This window comes from Python bivittatus, unplaced genomic scaffold (genome assembly GCF_059951505.1).
Source record: "Python bivittatus isolate LINGU-HERP-01145 unplaced genomic scaffold, Pbiv_v1 ctg000480_np1212, whole genome shotgun sequence".
In the NCBI taxonomy this organism is placed as follows: Eukaryota; Metazoa; Chordata; class Lepidosauria; order Squamata; family Pythonidae; genus Python; species Python bivittatus.
Window position 1 is genome coordinate 49,858,908 of NW_028277075.1, and position 20,667 is coordinate 49,879,574.

Consider the following 20,667-nt stretch of genomic DNA (forward strand, 5'->3'; position numbering starts at 1 on the left):
AATGTTAGCAGATCTGCGCAATTCTCTTTTCATAATAATGGTGGTGCTGGGACTTATAATCATTAGATCTCCACCATTTAAAGAGGTTAACAGGAAAACTATATTTATCGTGAGAAGCCACGTAGGCCAACATCAGCTGCAGAATCAGTCAGACCTTGCAGACTCCAAGGTGGAAAATGTTTGTTCAAAATTCTGAAATCATGGTGCAATTGAAGATAGCAATTGATAGGAAAAAATGTAAGTAGAAAGAAATGGAAGTTCTTATTTTCATCCAGCTCAGATTAATCAAGCTAAAGACAAATAAACAGAATATATCCAAATCGTAATACAAAATTAGATAGTTACTTTTGATGTTAATACAGTGAAAGGTCATCATGAAAGATTATTTTTACATTTATGGATCACTATGCACTGAGAAAAGTCTGTAACATCTTACATTATTATTTATTTGATATATATTCTGGCTTCCTGCACACAACACTTTAACTGAGACAGTAAGAAAAGCAGGACAGCAGCACATGCACAAAACTTTTGAAGCAGGTAGTCTGAAAGTCTACATTTACTGAAAGTGGCCAAGCAGTCCAAGCAAAAAAGTAGGACTGGACTCTCCACATTTAGTTCCTGTGGTAAGTATGCAGTCTCAGTCCCATGTGCTGCCCAAAAGCCTGATTTAAATGAATCTAAATGAACAGTATTCTCCGGATGTTTTTGGACTTGCAAGGCCACTATTTTCTTGATCACCTTAGTCACAAATTCAGAATGGCCAATAGTTTCTCACTTCTTCTAGAAACATTAACATTTGTTTTAATAATCCCATTTTTAAGGGAGAGATGAAACATCTCTCCCACAAGGAAGCATTAATTACTTCCCTTAACCATGGATCCAGTCCCCAACTGAGTTAATCATCCAGGAAGGACAAAGTCAAACAGTTAACCTCTCCAAACACTCTGTATCTTCAAGATTCACAAGCTGAAAAAAAAATCCAAAACAACAGAACAAACTTGCCACAGTAAGATTATTATGCTGTGCCTCAACAGCAAAGCTGAAGTCAAGGCAAGAAAGTCCAAGCAATTTTATTTGCAAAGGATGTTGCAAACTGCTCCTGGTAGAAGAGGCACTGCACAATGTAATGAAACAGTGCTGACTTATTCTATGAGGAAGCAAGGAGAGAAATAAGCATTCTTTACTGCCGCCATCAGCATGAAATATTACTCTAAATGGGGTTTATTTCATGCTTAATCCATACACCTCAAGATTTCTTCCACTTGCACTCAAGCTGCTATCTCTTCTGTTTCATTGCACTGAGATTCCCATTAAATTGGAGCAGATTTAGCTCTGTGAGAAGATCAGTCAGGACTTTAAGAGTGTTGCCAACAAAGGAGCCAGGAAAATCCCCCAATGCAAGTAACCAAATCCATTGGGTAACTTGGAGATGATCTATTTTAACCACTTTAGCACCCCTGCAGAGATTCATACCAGCAACAAAGATAAAACTGACTATATAGAGAGAGCTGTCCTTGACAGTGGAGTTTACATAACTTCACTCCTAGATCAACTTCACTAGAACAGACCATTGAAAATGCATCTGTGGCACCAGATACAAATCAATGTGCCTATGTGATTGATATATAAATGGTTATTGATTTATGTTGTCATTATGTGTTTTTATATCATATATAATGTTTATCTGTATTGTGAATTTTACCCCTATATGGGCAGCCCTATAAATCATTTAAAAAACAAACAATCCTAGTAGTATTTGTTTCTTCAACATACCATTTTATCTCTGGGCACCATTACAACAGTCCTTTGGGGTGAATGTTACTTCTGTGCAGTGCTTAGTAATGCTTGCTTACAACCTTTAGTATTATAACTTAGACCTGTATCAAGTGACTTAATTTTACTTCAGCCAAGAGCTTTCCACTGTGGAGTGACATGATCATCAAAGCAAAGAGAAAATGAGATTGGCCTTGACAAAGCAGTTGACATTCCTTCAGTGTTTCCTTGTGCCTCTTACCTCTGTCATTTACAAAATCTAAACACAAATGCTGCAGCTAAGCAGAAACTTCTGACTTTATTGAATGGTATAGGAGAGACTTACTTCTCAGCTCTTAGTATTCTCCAGCATCACTTGCCAAAGGTGCTGTATGTGTGCAGAAGCTTTTTCCCACTTGTGCAAGTGCTGAAAAATGTTGAAAAGGGGCTGCAAAGCAGAACAAAACAACATTATTGCTTCTCTTCACTCGTAGAAGTGAGTTGCTTCACAACTCATGAAGGTTCAAGCAAAGCACTGCTCCCCAGGCCATAACTCAGCTATACACCTGCAATTCCCAACTTTACACAGCTTAACTAAGTTGCTAGGTTCAAAATTCAGAAATCTCTCAGTCACTCGACAGCACAGCTAAATAAGAATCATTGCAAATTAGACTGAAGCCGAATAAAACAATTTGAAGATAGAATTCCCTCTTATACCTACAGATTATTGGCCTACCTCTGCTTCTTCCAACCTTTCCCAGTTTCAGAGACTGTCTGCCCTGTGCTTCAAGGCCCTGAAGCTAGTTGTTGATATAACTGACATCTCTGCCCTGAGAATATTGTCTCAGCTTATCTCGTCCACACACCTTCAAAGATTTGCACACCCCAATTGTAACTTTCTAGCAGGTCTGTCATACTAATAAGCAGTAACAGGCAGGTCCAGAAGGACATTCTTGCTTCCATGAGATTTGGGGTGGAGAAGAGATTATCATGGGCCATGGTTTCACACAACTACCCTGTGAGGTACATTGGGCTGAGAGAGAGAGACTGGCCCAAAATCACCCAGTAAGGTTCCATGACTCAATATGGATTTGAACCCAAGTCTTGGTCCTAGTACAATACCTTAATCACCACACCTCAGTAGCTCTGATTTGTGCATTATGGGCAAAATGATTGGTTTTCTCCACTGGATTTGTTGCCATCCCCTTTCAGACCATCACCAACCAGTGGGCAAAAAACATGCACCAATTGGGCCACTGCAGCAGGAATTGCCAGGAAGGGGGCTGTCTTCAGGACTCTGCTTCTGTTCTCTATCTAAATGTCCTCCTATAGTCCATTTCTGAATCTCCCAAGTTAAAATTCAAAGCCATCATGGTGTAGTGTTAAAGTGTTAGACTAGAACCAAGAAGAATCAGGCTGAAATCCAAACTCAGCCATGGAAACATACTGGGTAATTTTGGACCAGTATCTCTCAGCTCAGCCTACCTTACTGGATTGTTGTGGGAATGAAATGAAGAGAAATTTTCATGCAAGCTCCCTTGAGCTCTTGAAAGAAAGGTAGAATATAAATCTAACAAATTAAATGGGAAAATATCAGGGCAAAAATAGCTTAGATTCTGTTATTATAGCCAATCCTAATCAAAGTACTTTTAGCCTTCATGTGGAGTTGATTTCCTGGTCTGGTCTGCCTAGTGGGGCTGACATCAGTCTTGCAAGTCTGATTGTATTGTACCACCTCCTCCTTATACTTCAGGGAATTAGGGAGGCATCTGCCTCAGCTGCTTCCAAATGCTCTCTCCTCATCTGTAATGTTCCTGCATATTTCTGTAAGATCATCTTCCTTACTCTCTACACCTTATCAAATTATCCTTAACTTTAACTAGGCTAAAGGACCTCATCTTGAGCCCTATAATATCCAACAAACTCTCTTTTGATATCACATTTATACTAGATTTTTGTTTTTTGTTTTGTTTTTGCTTTCAAGTCAGTTTTTTTACTCCTGGCAACTGCCTGGACTAGTCCCTCCAGTTTTCTTGGCAAGGTTTTTCAGAAAAGGTGCCATGGCCTCCTTCCTAGGGCTGAGAGAGAGTGACTGGCCCAAGGCCTAAGGTGGGATTAGAACTCACAGTCTCCCGGTTTCTAGCTTGGTGCCTTAACCGCTACACTAAACAGGCTCTCAGGGTTTCATAAAATGAAAACATAACATTTTATAACATAAAATGAATATTTGACTTTTAATCAAATATATTAATTTTAAGGTTGAGAACAGACTACACAAATAGCAAATGCTGTAAGTCAGTTTATCTTCATTTTAGAAATACATTTAATTCTTTATAATATTATATTTCATTTAACACAATATATTATGATCAGAAACTGTTTATGTTTTCCCAAAAGAGAGACGTTACCTGTTGGCTGCTCTGACTCAGCGTTACTCCTTTATGAGTTCTAGGGTCCATCCCTACAGTTGCTGGATCTTGCTTGAAGAGCCTGTTTTTGTCACATTATCACAAATTTTTATCGCAATGTGTGAGTAATGTCTTTATAGTTGGTGCTTTTAGAGAGAAAATCTTTGTGTTGCATATATTACGAATTTCAATAGGTGCCAGAAAATTGATTTTTAATATGCTCATTATGTTTCTGAGTCTGCTAATTCTTTAAGGAAATGAAGAAAAAAATAATGAAATCATGTTACACAGGTACTTAATTTTTTTTATCTGTGGTAGTGTTCTGGTAATTAATGCTTATTTTATGCAAACTAGACTATATCTCTTACTGGACACATTACTGTCAAGAAAATATTACTTGCTTTAATTATCAGTAATGAAGCAGGGATAAGCTGCTCACTTAGATATAATATATCTAATGACCTTTTCAGCTAGAGGTTGTGATGAAAGGTATCAGTTTCCACAAATTATGTTTCATTCAGTTTCTGGCCTCCGTGCAGATTAATGTTTTAAGAATGATTTTTAAAGTTGGAAATAAATTGTGTTTGGTGTTTAACAGTGATTTAATGTCTTGCTTTTAGTTCATAATTTTCTCATGTATAAATTAATCCAGATCCCATCTCTGTCATCAGACTTATAGGTAAACAGTTAAATATAGGTTTTTAAAATAAGCATGACTGAATATTTTGGGTACCATTAAATATGGAATAGCTTATGAAGCACAAGATTCCAAATTTGCAAATAGGTAATATTTCACAACTCTCTGAGGGTTCCAGTGCAAAGAGTTCTCTGTATGCATGTAATAAGTTATTGTCTGAGTTAATAATAAGTTACAGATATTTGGTGAATTAGTGTGCAGATGAAGTGGAGGTTTAGTGGCTGGTCCTCAGGTATAAAAGTTCTTTCTACTAGAAAATCCAAGTCTGAACATCTCCACAAAGTCCAGTAAATCATTCTGGCTTTTGTTGATTAAGGTTAAACTATTAGAGATGAAATTATATTCAATACCTAACTTTATAATTTATGTTTGTTAAAAATGTGCATCTTTGGTTCTAAACAGTTGTGCTTATACCCTTGAGTCACTTCAGGTATAAAACATCCAAAGTCTCTTTGTTTTATACCAGACTTTATCTTGGATGAAAATCTCTTTTGTTACTTACTTCCAAAAATAATTATCAGTTAAGATTGCAATCTTAAGCATCCTTAAAATTAGACACCTTGATTAATAATTAAATCAGCTTAATAAATAAACATATTTCAGTAAGGTAATGTAACTTATTTGTGTCTGTTTTCTGAGTACTGGCAGACACCTGCTTTCTTCGTAGGAACTGCTTTGAGCTAGTTTGACTGTACATTCAGTGGCTGTGGTAGTCAGTGGAAATGAATAGAGAGATGGACAAGCATTGCCAAAATACATCCCCAGTGATCTGGAATTTTACTGCTGACAGTTGGGAACAGATGGTAGACGATACAATATTTTTGCAGCTTGGCAGTGATCTGTTGATTCCAAATATTTGTGAACCCCTGGGGTTAGGAAAGACAAAAAATGGCAAGCAGACAAGATATAAGTTGAAACCCTGTTTAAAGGTTTCTACATCATCTTTATTTTGTTAAACATCTTTGCATATTGTTCACTTCTGGAACAATTGCATTTGCATATCTATGATGTTAGCTACGTAAGGCTTATGTTTGGATGAAATAGCAGAATAGAAAAATAATTCGATATGAAAAAAAACATAATGTGCTAAAACTTAGTTTAAGCAGGTATGTAGTTTTCATTGTACATTCCTACAAAACAATAAATAACCTTTATTATATTATAATTAGTATTTTCATAGAATTCATTGGATTTGGCAGGTTCTCAAATTGAATTAGGCTGCTTCAGACCAATTCTGTAGCTTGATGAGATGATGAACCTTCAGGAGTATGCGTGTACAATTGGTGCTGTTGAGTGTTGTAGACACTATGTCTGTCAGAAAGGCTACATTCATCTTTTGTTTCCCCATAAATGCCAGACTGATGGGAGGTGGATGGCAGATGAATGGAATCAACTGACTGATAGTCCTGCATTGAATATTTCAGGGAACTTCTCTAAATCAAAATGCTTGCCATAGATAAATATTAATCATTTTAGAAACTGTTCCACAGTCAGAACATTACACACTAAAAATCTTGCACTTAAGACAGTTCAAAACCAACAAAATTATAAGTGTATTTCCATTAGAAAAACAGAATTAAAGGAAACTTGGCTTGAAATTCGCTGCAATTTTGTATTTGTACCTTGAGATGTCAGTTCTGCAATGGTGGTGCTGGTGGTGGAGGGGGGAGGTAGATGTTGTTGTGTGTGTTCCTGTACTAGTCTTAAATCTTAATTTCAGACAGTGAGGGAGGGAGGGGGACAGGGAGAGGGTGTTTGGTGTAGCGGTTAAGGCATCAGTCTAGAAACTGGTTGACTGTGACTTCTAGTTCTGCCTAGGCACAAAGGCAACTGGGTGACCTTGTGCCAATCACTTTCGCTCAACCCTAGGAAGGAGGCAATGGCAAACCACTTCTGAAAAACCTTGCCAAGAAAACTCCAGGGACTTGTCTAGGCAGTCTCTGAGAATTGAACACAATTGAACAGAATATATATATATTGAATGAATATATATATATTCATTCATTCATTCATTCATTCATTCATTCATTCCTCAGTTTAAGAATGAGTTCTGTTCCCAGGGTCTGTCCTTAAGCTGAATTTTTATGTAAGCCGGAACAGTATTATTGTATAATACTGTGTAAGTAGTATTGTGTAATTAATTTGAATCATTGTGTATTTAACTCAAATTTTGCTACAATAGACTCCATTCTTAACTATGGATCATCCTTAAACTGGGCGTTCTTAACCCGAGGACTATCTGTATATCAAAGTCATCTTCCGTGTCATTTCAGTGGCTCTTCCATCTTTCAGAGCAGATTTCTAAAAAGCTGTAGAGGAAAGAACAAACCTACAAACATTTTTCCTCTGAGATGCCCTGAGATCAAAGTTCAGTTTATAGGAATTCTGGTGTTAACCCAGCATTCTCTTGATTCTCCAGTGACTTAAGAGAAAATGTAAAACCTACACTATCTTTGTGTATTCCACTATTTTTCTTTTGAATATTTGCATATTTGTTAAGGCCTTCTGAAAGTACAGCAATTACTTATCTAATGTTTAATGTACTATTTATGTGAAAGAAAGACCAGGGTGTTGTTGTTTTTCTTCAAACAATTCAATTTTAAAATAGGAATATTGTGTTATATTGGCTGAGAATATGTCAAAAGAGCTTTTTCTATATGATGAGTGAGGATTGTCTTTCTTTCAGATAAAAGTAATAATTCAAATATTTGGAAGATGCAATAGCAACCAATCATTTGTGTTTTAGTTTTCTTTATACGGTAGTGGGATGGTAGATAGTCAGAAAAAATGTTTTCTGATTATCTACCATTTTTAATATCCTATGTATCTCTGCAGGATACTTTGGAAAATGATAGGCAGTTACAGTTTATGGTTTGAACCACATTTCCATAAAGGGATTTTCTTGCTGTATTTCATGAGTTTGTACTTGATTTTTTTAATAAAGTTCCTGTGTAAATAGATAGTGCTGAGCTCCCAGTGAACTAGATGGTTCCCAGAATATTACAAATAGGTTCTGAAGACAGGGATTTAAGAATTCCTCCTACATTATTCCACTAAAGTAAGTCCAAGTATAATCCCATAGGTGTGTAAAAACTTTCAAATATGTAGCTGATTTTTTTAAAATAATACAGTCAACATTTTTGTGATGTGCCTAGTAATAACTTTCTTGTATTGTATCCAGTCCCGTCAAGGAGAAAATGGGATCAATAAAATAAATAAGGAGCCAGTAAGTTTTCTGTGAGACAAATTATCTTAATCTTTCTCTTTACATAACCTATTGGCATCAAGCTAATCTTTGCAATATCTCTTAATTTTGGTTTCCTGCAGTCTCTTTACTATGCATAAAGTGTCAGCCTTAAAAGTTAGAGTGTTATTTTTTGAGGTGATAATGAAGCTTTGTGGGTGTAGGAGGTTGAAACACAATTTATAAAATATTATTGCTATTTGCTTGTGAATCTCAGGCTCAGTAGAGTATAAGATACAGCAGAGTATAACAGCCTATTAAAACCTCTGAAAAAAGAGAGACAAGAGTAAAATATCACACCGTAAAACAAACCTTGTATTAATAAGACTTGTGGGTGGATATTGACCTCTCTAATAATTATTTGGGGACCTCATATAATGCAATAATATAGTGGCAGAAGTGATTCCTGTATTAAGTCATTGTTTCCTGAACCAGCAAGTATGCAGTTCTCCAGAAATAGTACATGTCTGGAGGTATCTCAATCAATGAAACAGGCGGAAAGAATATCAGAACAAAGCTACTTAAATGACTGCAGTATAATTAGCTTTGATTACACAAACAGTATTACTAAATTGTGATGCAATGCAATGAATATTATATTACTTTTACATTGATGATTAATTTATTTCATTTTTTTTAAAGTATTCTTTGTTGTTTTTCTTGTTATTGCAACCCATCTGTAGTAGGTTTATCTTTTTGTGTTATTTTTATAGAAGCATAAATTACTAAGTTGGATTCAAAAATGGAATCCAACATTTCTAGGAGTGGAAGAGTTTTTTCTGATTCAAATCAAAATTTTATTATACTCAACCAAAAATTTGGTATAATAAATAAATACTAATGCATAATAAAATAATAAATTATCATATGTAATCAAGGTTACTTCTGTGTGTAATCATTCTGTCCCATGATCACAGCATCTGTGTCACTAAGTACAGTAGCAAAATGTTGCCATGGGGTAGGTGATTTAGGCTTACATAATCAGGAAGATGTTTTAAAATGACTAGAATAGTTGTCTTAAATCATGATAAAAGGCACAACCTAAAAAAATACTCCATAGATGCAGTCCTATCTGATCCACACAGGGAATAGCATTTGTGATGCTGGAATATTTTGGAATTGACATTCTAGGATGGCTGAAGGGAAAACATTAAAGCGAACCCTGGAAAGGACCATCTATAATTGGAATATATGAGAGAATGCAAAGATTTTGCAGATGTAAGATGTAAGCAACTTTTTGCTACTGTACTTCGTGACACAGATGCTGTGATCATGGGACAGAATGACTACACACAGAAGTAACCTTGATTACATGTGATAATTTATTATCATACTTTGGAGAACTTAATACTTTGGAGAACTTTTTCATGTTGCTCAGCTCTTTTGTAATTCTGTATCTCTATCTTGTTGCCTAATTATTTCCTTGCCCTTATCCAAACCCTAAATCAAAAAAAACTCAGGAGGCAGACCAATTAGATGTATTTTACTTACCATGTGTGTCCACCAATAAGACCTAAAACTATCCCTTGTAAGTAGAGAAATTAACCCACTTGAGACTAGTTTAGCCTTTAGCCATGCAAATAAGATTTATTGCCAAATCCCAACCTCTATCCTAGGGAGTCCTACCTTCAATATCAACACAGCACAAGGCACAATCTTTTCTAATTTAGTACAAATGCTTTGTTTGGGAAAGGAGAACTTAAAAGGTGAGCTTTTGTTACAGCAAGGCACTGTATAGCTCTCCCTGAATGCCTGCTATAATTAGTAATGAGTTGGATGACACTTAACTGAAATTGAATTCAGACAAGATAAAAGTATTCTTTATGAAGGATCACAATTCCAGGTAGCTGGTAGATCCCTCTGTTCTGAATAGGGTTATATCCCCCAGAAAGAGTGGGTAACCAGTTTGGGGTTACTTATAGACATCAATTTATTACGATTTCCCAAATCAAAGCAGGAGACTTTTTAATCAGCTTTCCTTGATAAGCCAGCTATATCCTTTCTTGGAAAAAAGATAACCCTAAAACAGTGGTAGATGTACCTGCAGTCTCAAGATTTGATTATACACTGTGCTCTTCATGGAGCTTCCTTTGTGTTACTCGGGAAACTTCAATCCATACAGAACAGCCAGGGGTTGAGGAGGTTTGCCTACAGTTTCCACAAGCTCATCCTAAGGCAACTCAGGTTCAAGACTGGATTATATTATAAAAGAAGAAAAAAGTAGCTTCTAAAGGGTTTTATAGATTAAATAAGGGGAGATAACAGAAAATTTAAATACTGTAGTGATTACAATGGTATAAAAGAATTAGAAATGGTTAATGGATCTGTGAGGAAAGTGAAGGGCGGAAGTGGATTATACGTTTTGTAAGTTAGATGTTTATTGGCAGGCTTATGTTTCTGTATATATTTCTGTATTGTGTTTTTTTATGTTTATTTTATGTGTAGAATTTTAATAACATTTATAAAGCTAAGGCAACTCAGGTTCAAGCATCCTCTGTAGCCACCTTGGGTCGGGAATGTGAGGTATTAATATACTTTCTTTTCAGAAAATACAAAATTTGATCTCCACTAAGATATGCTATAATAAAATATTTTTGCATTGTTGTATTACAGAAATTAGTTTTTCCTAAAGATTATGTGTGAATGTGTATGCATGCCCAAATAAGATGTATGAATTCGAAGTTGAAGGTACTTCAGGAGGTCCAGTTACAGCCTGCTGATCTTAAGCCCTACATTATCTTGGTCCAGCACTAATAAGAACATGTTTGTACATGTATGTAGTTGCTTACAAAGCTGAAGAAAGTAAATGCTGATCTTTAATGCTCTGGAGCACATATTATACCACATATCCCCACTTGTAAAATGTATACTGTCAACATAAACTAGTATTACTGAAGGTATTTTAAATCTTGAAGAGAATACCATGGGATGATATGTGAACACCCAGAGCTGTATCCTTTGTGAATATGTGTTATTTTAAAGCAATTGAAGAAAAATCATAATCATATAAAATTTAATGAGAAAGGTATTATCAACAATAGAGTAGGTTTTTAATGCTTTTTCCCTATACAGAAAAAGTAAAAATAAACTGACATCAGTTCTTTTTATTTCAAAAACACTAAAGATCATTATAAAAACATGAAACTAAAATAGAATGCATATGTATGTGATTTTAATTAGATGAACATTTCAGAAAAACAGTTGATCCATTTCATCTTTCTCTGTGTTAAGCTTTCCCATTTTCATGTTTCTTACATTCCATGTTCCCATTTTGTCTTTGTAGTCTGGACTGGTAACATCAGCAACTAGACATCCCAAAGGCTTTAATCTAGCCATGTCATCAATAGTCCTCTGAAAGATCATCAGCTGTTCCTCAGTAGCATGTTGCCATCCCGCTTGAGGAGCCCATCATCTGGCACTATATAGTCAGTTATTTTATATTTTCTACTCATGTGGTTTTCTTGGTAAAGTAGAGAAGCCTTCTCCTACTCACTCCTCCACTAAATCTTCCACTAAAGTGATCTTCCTGTATTGCTGCTGTCCAATATAGGTGCCTGCTTGCTTTAGCTGGGCAGCTGGGATGATCTTCATGCCTTGTGTGACCCTGTTGGAATTATATATTCTTGGTGTACGCTCCTGACATTCTTTGTTCAACCCAGGAACACACACACACCTCACCACAATAGGATAGCACTGTAGGACCTGGGGTGGGTTGTAGTAATTTTGATCTTCTGTCCTTCTGATATTCAGTACATAGATAAGATAGGGCAAAAAGAAGAGAATCAAAGTACAGTGGTACCTCAGGTTACGAACGCCTCTGCTTACGAACTTTTCAGGTTGCGACCAGCTCCGGCCGCAAAAATTTACCTCAGTTTGCGAACTCCGCCTCGGGGTACGAACCGGATCCGCGGCCATTTTCCGCTGTGCCACGTGGTCCGCGGCCATTTTTCCGCCCGTGCCACGTGGTCCGCGGCCATTTTCCACCCGTGCCACGTGGTCCGCGGCCATTTTTCGCCCGTGCCACGTGGTCCGTGGCCATTTTTCTGCCCGTGCCGCGTGGTCCGCGGCCGTTTTTCCGCCCTGCCGCGTGGTCCCCGGCCGTTTTTCTGCCCTTGACGCGTGGTCCACGGACGCCGGAACGGATTAATGGTAATTACATTGAACCTTATGGGAAAATTTGCTTCAGGTTGCAAACAAATCGGGTTGCGACCAGAGTCACGGAACGGATTAAATTCGTAACCCGAAGTACCACTGTATTAACAAATTTAGGGGCAGGATTTTATATTCCACCACATTCATTCCCTCCAAATGCCACTTTATATGCTGCATAATAGCAGGAAAAAATTAGTGATAGAAATAATTTCTTTCAAACACAAATAATTCCGGTCTGGTTTATTCATTAATCACCAATTTATAGTAACTTCAGACTCCACTTTGGGGCAAATTTTGTTACAAGATTTTGAGGAAAAGAAAACAGCATCCAGCACATTACCAAAAATATGCTGCTGAAGTACCTATCTAATATGAATTCAAAGGGAAGTGCAGGCAATACTTTTTTCTATAAAGCACACCTGCATTGCACGAGGCTCTGATATTTATGTATCAGCATAAAGAGAGGGAAACAGCAAATACACAAGGGAAAAACAGAATAAAAAGATTGGAAATGGAAAAACTTGAAAAAAATATGTTAAAAATTAAAAGTAAACAAAAAGAGAAAGGAAAATCTACTGAGTTTATAGTATGGTACACTACAGTATAATCTAGTATATTTATTTGGTATGTGCTTATATCTAAACCCAGTAAGATTTGGTTTTTACCACAGCAACAACCCTGTCAGGTAGCTGTGGGGCTGAGAGGAGTGACTAGCCCAAAGTTACCTGTTGAGTTTCCATGGCCAAGGGTGGACTAGAACCTGGTCTCCCTGCTCCTAGTTCTCTACCTTAACTGTTATGCCACACTGGGTTTCATCTCTTCTGAATTTCCATTAAGAAATTAACAAACTTTATTTACACTTTATTTTCAGTTCAAAATGTGAATTTGATGGTAATAAACGTTACCTCATATAGTTATAAGAGTGATATCCCAAGTGTGTCTCTTAAACCCTCAGAGGTTTAGATTTAAAACACTACTGCAATCTCCTGAAAGGATAATTATTTCAGGATCTGTCTCAAAGTGAACCTTTGTCAAACTCAAGTTGATAGTAATTACCTATTTTGGCTAAAATGAAAAAAAATCTTTAGCAGCCAGCTTGAAAAAAAAAAACCTGTGTGTATACCTGAACAATGTAGAAGGCTACATTCTTATAGTACAAATGGAGGAAATTCATTGCTGATTAAGACAAGAACTCGGTTAAGTTGTATCTTGCGAGTAGAAAATAAGAAAGATCTTGGGTCCAAACAAAGAAGGGTTACTGTGTTTCATCTTTATAAACAGAGAAAAGAAAAGATGCTAATTTTGTTTAAATAATAGAACTATAAACCATTTTTGGAATTTAGAAGAAAGCATTTTCTAACTTTTGTTTGCAATACTCTTGAATATTTATACTGGTCTATGACCATAATAAATATTTGCTTTATGATTTATTACTCTTGAATATTTAAAAATTTTATTATTCTGACTCAAGGGCTCTGGGGCTATCAGAGTTATCTATATTAAAGCTGGTGCTAAGCACAGCTTATGGAAGAAGACATCAAGATAAAGCATGCCCAGTTTGCAAGACATTGCTGTCATGGTTTAGGACAAAATTATTCTTGATAAAGAGAAAACATAAGTCTTTAAATGTTGCATTCTTGGATGTAACAGAAAATACTATGATTTCAGGTACCATCATCATCATAATTAACATTTTTGTTACCTTCTAAGAGTACAGAAGTTAAAAAAGGAATACTACAGAAGCCTTTTAGCTGGAAAAAAAATCCTAGAACCTGAATGAATTTTTTTCTTTTTGGGCTTTAATCAGTTATTTCAGGATAAAAAAGCTGCTGTGATTGCATCTAGAGAAGAGGAGCCAGAATAATTTTGAACCATGCTCAAAATGTGATGAATGGAAAAAAGGGATAAATAGTGGAAAACTATTTTTATAATGACTTGTAGAGGGAGGAATTCTATTCCTAAACTTTTTTGGGGGGGGGATATCTTTTCCCCATGTGCTAATATATTTTCTTCTCAAAACAAAAAATTCCTGAAATATATCAGTTTGTCTAGATATTATTTTACTGGATATGAAAGTAAAGATGGCACTGAGTTAAACTTTAACAAATTAAGAAGGTAAATTTATTGGTAAGAAAATATGGATACAAGTAAAGGAATAACTTCCAATGATGTTGATATACACTTGCTTAATTACTATTACAAATTCATGTGGAACTGAGAGGAAAAAAGAATGGACTTGTTAGAAATGTGCCAGATACTGCTTTGGCCAAATTCTCTCCCTGATTTTTAGGAGATTTCCACCAACTTCCTCTTTGAAGCAGAAGTATATTCTTTCCATTCTAGTGCCTACATAGACTCAGTTTTCTTTCCATTGACTGAAAATGGCAAGCTTTTGACCTTCTGAATTTATAAATAAGCATGAGTGCATGTCCCTTAGATTATCTTCTACTTGCAGCACAGTCTTTCTCATTATTATTGATCTTAGCCAAATATTCTCTCATCCAGCTGAACTGTTTCTCAGAGGAAACAATTCTAAACTAGAATTCATCCAGTTAATGCCCAACAAAACTGAAATAGCATACACTTCTCTGTGCTTTTTCCACAAAATGAATTACACACACACATACAAACTGTCAACATCCTACCCCAGTCCCTGAAGCTGTGCAGGTCTGAACGGCGAGAAATGGTCTTTGACTTAATCCTACCAAGACTGAGTGGCTGTGGATATTAGGGGCCCCAGATCCACAGATTTTCCATCTTTAATCTTGGATAGGATTGTACCTCCCCACTCAAGAATAGTCTGGGGGTTTTCTTGGATTTACAGCTCCTGCTCAGAGAACAAGTAGGAGCTGTGGTCAAGAAAATCTTTGCACAGCTCCATCTGGTATGCCAATTGCAGCCCTTCCTGGATCAGGAGGCCCTTCAGACAGTGTCACATCCCCTACTCACCTTGCACCTCAGCTATTGCAATGTGTTCTACATGGGGCTGCTCTTGAAGACCACTTGTAAGCTTCAACTGGTCCAGAATGCAGCAGCACAGACACTGATGGGCATGTCTCAGTATGCCCATGTGACATTTCATGAGCTCCACTGGTTGCCAATGTGCTTCTGAGTGCAATTTAAGGTGCTGATTATCACCTACAAATCCCTACGTGGCACAGGGCCAGGTTATTTGAGTGTCCACTTATCTCCATGGTTTCTGCCTGGCTGGTAAGCACTGGCAGAGTTGGCGAGGATATATGGAATTAAACAAGGCCATATATTGGGACCAAGGAAGCATGCCTTCTCTGTCACAGCACTTGCTCTCTGGAATGATATCCCTCCAGAGATCTGTTTGTCTCTCACCCTGGTGGCATTCTGGAAAGCCTTGAAAACCTGACTGTTAGGGTGGATGGGCCCAGTGTTGGAGGAGTCACTGTATATAATATAATAATGCATTGATTGGTTGAATGCTATCTTGTTTGTTTATATTGTTTTGTGGTTTTTGTGTTGTTATTGGTTTGAGAGACAGATGGCACCTAAATCTAGTTAAATAAATAAACACTACACACACACACACACACACAGATGCTTAGCCTTGAGATCACTTTCAAAGGGATTGATTAAAATGAACAATTGAATTATTTGATCATTACAATATTATACTCTTACGCATTTGTTAATCAAATTTTCTTTTTACAACATGTAATCCTCATCTTTTAGGAGTTGACAGCCAACTGATGTATTAGAAGTTGATGTCTTCATATGATACAAAGCTTTGGCAGAATGTTTCAGTGAAGCTTGGGTGGAATTAGTAGAGTATGGAAGAGTTAAAAAGAAGAATTGTAGGTTCAGGGAGGCTGAAGCAGTTTTCTTAGTAATCAGCTGAGCAGCAAGCAAAAAGGACAAAAAGAGGTACAGCATACTGATCAAGCTGCTCCATCTGAGGTAGAGAAGACAGTGGGGAAGAGGAGATAATATCGGTAGTAAGACGCCAAATTCCACTAAGCAGTTCAACTTTTCATCTGAACTATATAGGAATCTGCATTAGCCAGACCAGTGGCAGATGGATGTGGTTTGCTTACAGAGTGATATTACCAGGTTCACATGTGGGAAGACTGCATCTCTGCCTGACTAGTGGAAGAATACCATTATTGTTCCAGTGTACAAAGGGAAAGGTACTAAAAGTAAATGCAAAAATTATAGTAGGATTAATTAAGTATGTCTAGGAAGGTGTTTGGTAGAATTCTGACTGAAAAGATATGAAATGTGACAGTGAAGAAAATTTGGAACTATAATACAGCTTTGTACCATGCTGGGAATGCGAAGATCAGAGTTCTGCTCTTCAACAGATCATTGAGAAATGTATGAATGTGAGAAAGTTATTGTATATTTGGTGATTTAAAGAAAGTGTATGATACAGTGAATAGGTTTAAAGTATGAAGCAGTTTGTGTGAATATAAAGTTGAAGGTTGGTAGCTGAATGTGATAAGAGCAGAATATATTTATTTTATATTATACTTATATCCTGTCTTTATTTTGTACAACTGAAGTCCGTATACATAATGCTTCTGCTTCGAATTTTCCCCCAAACAACCCTGTGAAGTAGGTTGGGCTGAGAGAATGTGACTGCCCCCAGGCACCTACTCAGCTTTCATGCCTAAGGAGGGAGTAGCACTCGCAGTCTCCTGGTTTCTAGCTCATCACCTTAAACAGACACACCACACCGGTTCTTTCCATGTGGGTGTGGGTGCATATGCACTTTTATATATACAGATATAGCCAAAAGTATTGGTATCCCTCCACTTTTTCTCAAAGAATTCCAATTTGCTGTGAAATATGTTGAAACTGACACAAGTAAATGGCATCCACCATTCTATATTCCACATAGAACAGTTTGCTTTTGATGTATGACTTAACATATTCTTGTAAATAATAAAACAAATGAAAATGTCATGGGCGTAATTATTGGTACCCCTAACTAGTATTTAGCAGTATACCTTTTTGAGGCAGTAACTGCAATCAAGCACTTTTTGTAGCTCTGAATAGGACTTCTACACTTCTCAACTGGCAATGTGTGTCACTCTTCCGCTCCAATTGTCTTAGGTTCCTTCTCCCAACTGTGAGTTTCAGCTCTTTCCATCAATGTTCTATTGGATTCAGATCAGAACTCATAGTGGGCCACTTCAGAACAGTTGAATATTTGCTTTTCAACTATTCTTGGGTTCTCTTAGATAGATGTTTTGGATCATTATCCTGCTGGAGGACCCAGGAACTGTGACTAAGAACTGTCTAATCCTGGGCATTACATTTTGCTCCAGAATGCCTTGATAATCTTCTGATTTCACTGTGCCCTGCACAGATTTAAGGCACCCAGTACCAGAAGCAGCAAAGCAGCCCCATAATATTATGAAGCCTCCTCCATGTTTCACAATAGGAATGGTGTTCTTTTCTTTAAATGCATTGTTTTTATCTTCAGTGAACATAGAGCTGTTATGACTTACGAAAAAGCTCTTAATTTTATTTCTTCTGTCCAAAGGACATTCTCCCAGAAGGATTAAGGCTTGTCAACCTCCATTTTAGCAAACTCCAATCTGGCTTTTTTGTGTCTGTCTTTCAGAAGTGAGGTCTTCATGGAGGCCACTTTCACAGACAGCAATGGATGGTGCGATTTGATATTGTTGTGACGATCTTGGAGGTCAGCCAGGATCTGTTTTGAAATTTTCCTTGGTTCTTTCTCCACCATTTGAACTATCCTTCTTTTCAATCTGGGGTCAATTTTCCTCTTGTGGCTGTATCCAGGGAGGTTGGCTACAGTCCCATGGACCTTAAATTTCTTGATATTAGCAACCATGGTCAGAGAAACATGAAACTCTTTGGGGATGATTTTGTATACTTTATCATGCTTGGCTATTACCTTCTTCCTTTCCTCCTCAGACAACTCTCTGCTTTTCTTTCTCATGTCCATGTTCACTGTGCTGCACACAATGACACAAAATATCTGAGTGAGTACTTTTCTCCGCTCAAGTAGGCTGAGTGACTGATTATGAGACTGAAGACACTTGTGACACTAATTAAAGTAAATAGTTTGCTTGAAAGAACACTAAAATCCAATAATGTCTTTTAACTTCTAAGTGTATGGATGTGATAGAAGCAAGGATGGAAGTATAGAGTATGGGCATGGTAGATACTAGATCTAGCTGTATTTCTTTTTCATTATTCTTATGCTTTCCATTCTTTTGCTCGCTATCTGTCCTTTGCAAAAGGAAATAGTGTGATGGATATGTATGTATCATATTGCAATGCTTAGTTTTGGCTATCAATATTTCCTACATGTTTTATTTTATATAAAAAAGCAGGATTCAGTACTGGACATGCATTAGCTGGTCATGAACTGCATGTTTAGATATGTGTTTTTATTTATTATGCTTAAATTATGCCATATTTAATTTTAAATGAGGTTGTTTTAAACAAGGATATAATTGGGGGGAAAATGATCTCAGAACCATAATTTTTAGTCGCACACTGTGCCATGAAATGATACCAACATTCAGTTATAACAGTCAAGAAAATGCATATCTGTAACAGTGAATATATTTTTAAATATGATTTCTATTTAAATGGTAAAATACTATATTATATTATTTTTAAATTATACATTTTTATAACTGAAACACTAATATCCAAATTGCATTACATAAAGTACCAAGGCACAGAAAAGATCTAACAATATGTCATTAATATTTGGCACTTGGATGCTTCTTTATCAGATTCATCTTTCTGTTAAAAGCCTAATTATATTTCATTTCAGAGACTGAATTTTTCATGTGTTAGAAAAAATATATTGTACGGTCCTATACATGTCTACTCAATGAGGCTAATTCCCAGGTGAATGTTACATTGGATTGCACCCTGTAACAGAATCTTTCAATGTTTAGTGGGAAGTCTTTAAGCAAAAATGAAGTGGTACATTTTTTATCTTGCTTATGTATCTTTCAAAGACATTCCTTTTACAGTAGATAACATATTACATTAGCAATGTCTAAAAATAAAGCATTCTGTTTCATTACTATATTGTTAATAACCTGAGCAATAAAAATGGGGGGGGGGAGTTATAAAAGGTACTAGTTAAATGCTTTAAATAAGTCTTCATGATATTATTGTAAGCAATGTCAAATTTAATTTTTATTTTAAAGAGATTGTAGTTGGAATTTAATCTTTGAAAATATTAATAACAGCTTAGAGCAGGTAGACTATAAAATAACACTGTATGCTGTCTGTTTAGTTTCTGGTTGAAAAAGCACAGCAGTACTTTAGTTCATTACCTTTGAAAAAAACAGTAACAAGATAATACAGCTGCCTCTGATTAAGATGTAAATTCTTTCTAATTAGAATGTAAATTCTTACATTTAAATGAAGACATCAATTGTCAGGATGCCATATGATATCTTATTCCACCTTGCATAAATGAACCCTCAGAATTCCTCTATGGCACTAAAATAGTTTTGCAATCCCTTTGTTCTCTGATTCTTGTAATATTCTCTCTTCATGTTCCCTTTTCACATTGCTTTTGTTTGTTTTCCCCCTTGCATCTGATATTGTTGTGTCTTGGGATTTTGCAGAAATTTGGAATGAAAATTGAGTTCAGTCAGTGCCAGTATCTGCTTGTGCCTCAATTACTTCTGCTGAATTTTCTTCAATGCAAATCAGGCAGGTTGCATAAAGTAGTGCATGTATTTGAAATAATTAATTTTCCATAAAATGATGGAGCAAGTCCAATCAACCTTCATAAAATCTAAATAAAAGAATAAAGAATTGGAAATTAATTAACTTTTTTGTGTTGGTAATACCCTATTATGAGGTGTAAGATAGCAATAATAAGTTTTTCTGTTGAATCTAACTTCTTCATCAAATGCAGACAATAACCTTTTGCTGTTGTCATCGAATAGAAACACTCTGAGAATGTTATTTTGGAATTTACACCAGAGCAAATATTTTAAATGGTTAAAGGCCCAGAAAGGGTGATGCCTTCAGAAACAAATGCACAAAATACTTAAAATACTGAATGTTAAACAAAAGTGTAAACTCAGTATGATGTAACATCATCTTCCAAAAACAGTATCGAAGTATACTGTGCATTCCAAATAAGCATATTTAGAATTCTAGTAAGATACAGCAAATGTTTAGAATTATTAAAGATACCATACTACATGGAGCAGTGCCATTTTGTACAATCCCATGTACTATTTTATTGTGTGTAGCAATGTTTTAATTAATTTATTATTATTATTAATAATAATCACGCACACCCAAATCCTACTGTGCTGCCTCATTGTAGTTGGGGGGGGGAGTCTTCCTGGAATGCTAGGAGTGGATACCAGTAGTATATATTCCCAGCAGGGTCACCCAAGGTGTGAAGGTCATCCTAGCTA

At 36.2% G+C, this 20,667-nt stretch overlaps 1 protein-coding gene across 3 annotated transcripts in view; it reads left to right on the forward strand.

Annotated features, from left to right (window-relative positions):
• Positions 1-20,667, forward strand: part of ELP4 (elongator acetyltransferase complex subunit 4) — a 170,426-nt gene that overhangs the window by 121,525 nt on the left and 28,234 nt on the right. Inside the window, exon 10 of one of the 3 annotated variants that reach the window (XR_015797062.1) lies at positions 11,388-11,529. The exons of the other annotated variants lie outside the window; for them this stretch is intronic. The gene's annotated coding sequence lies outside the window, so the exon portion shown is untranslated. The remainder of the gene's footprint in view (positions 1-11,387; positions 11,530-20,667) is intronic. 3 annotated transcript variants of the gene reach the window in all.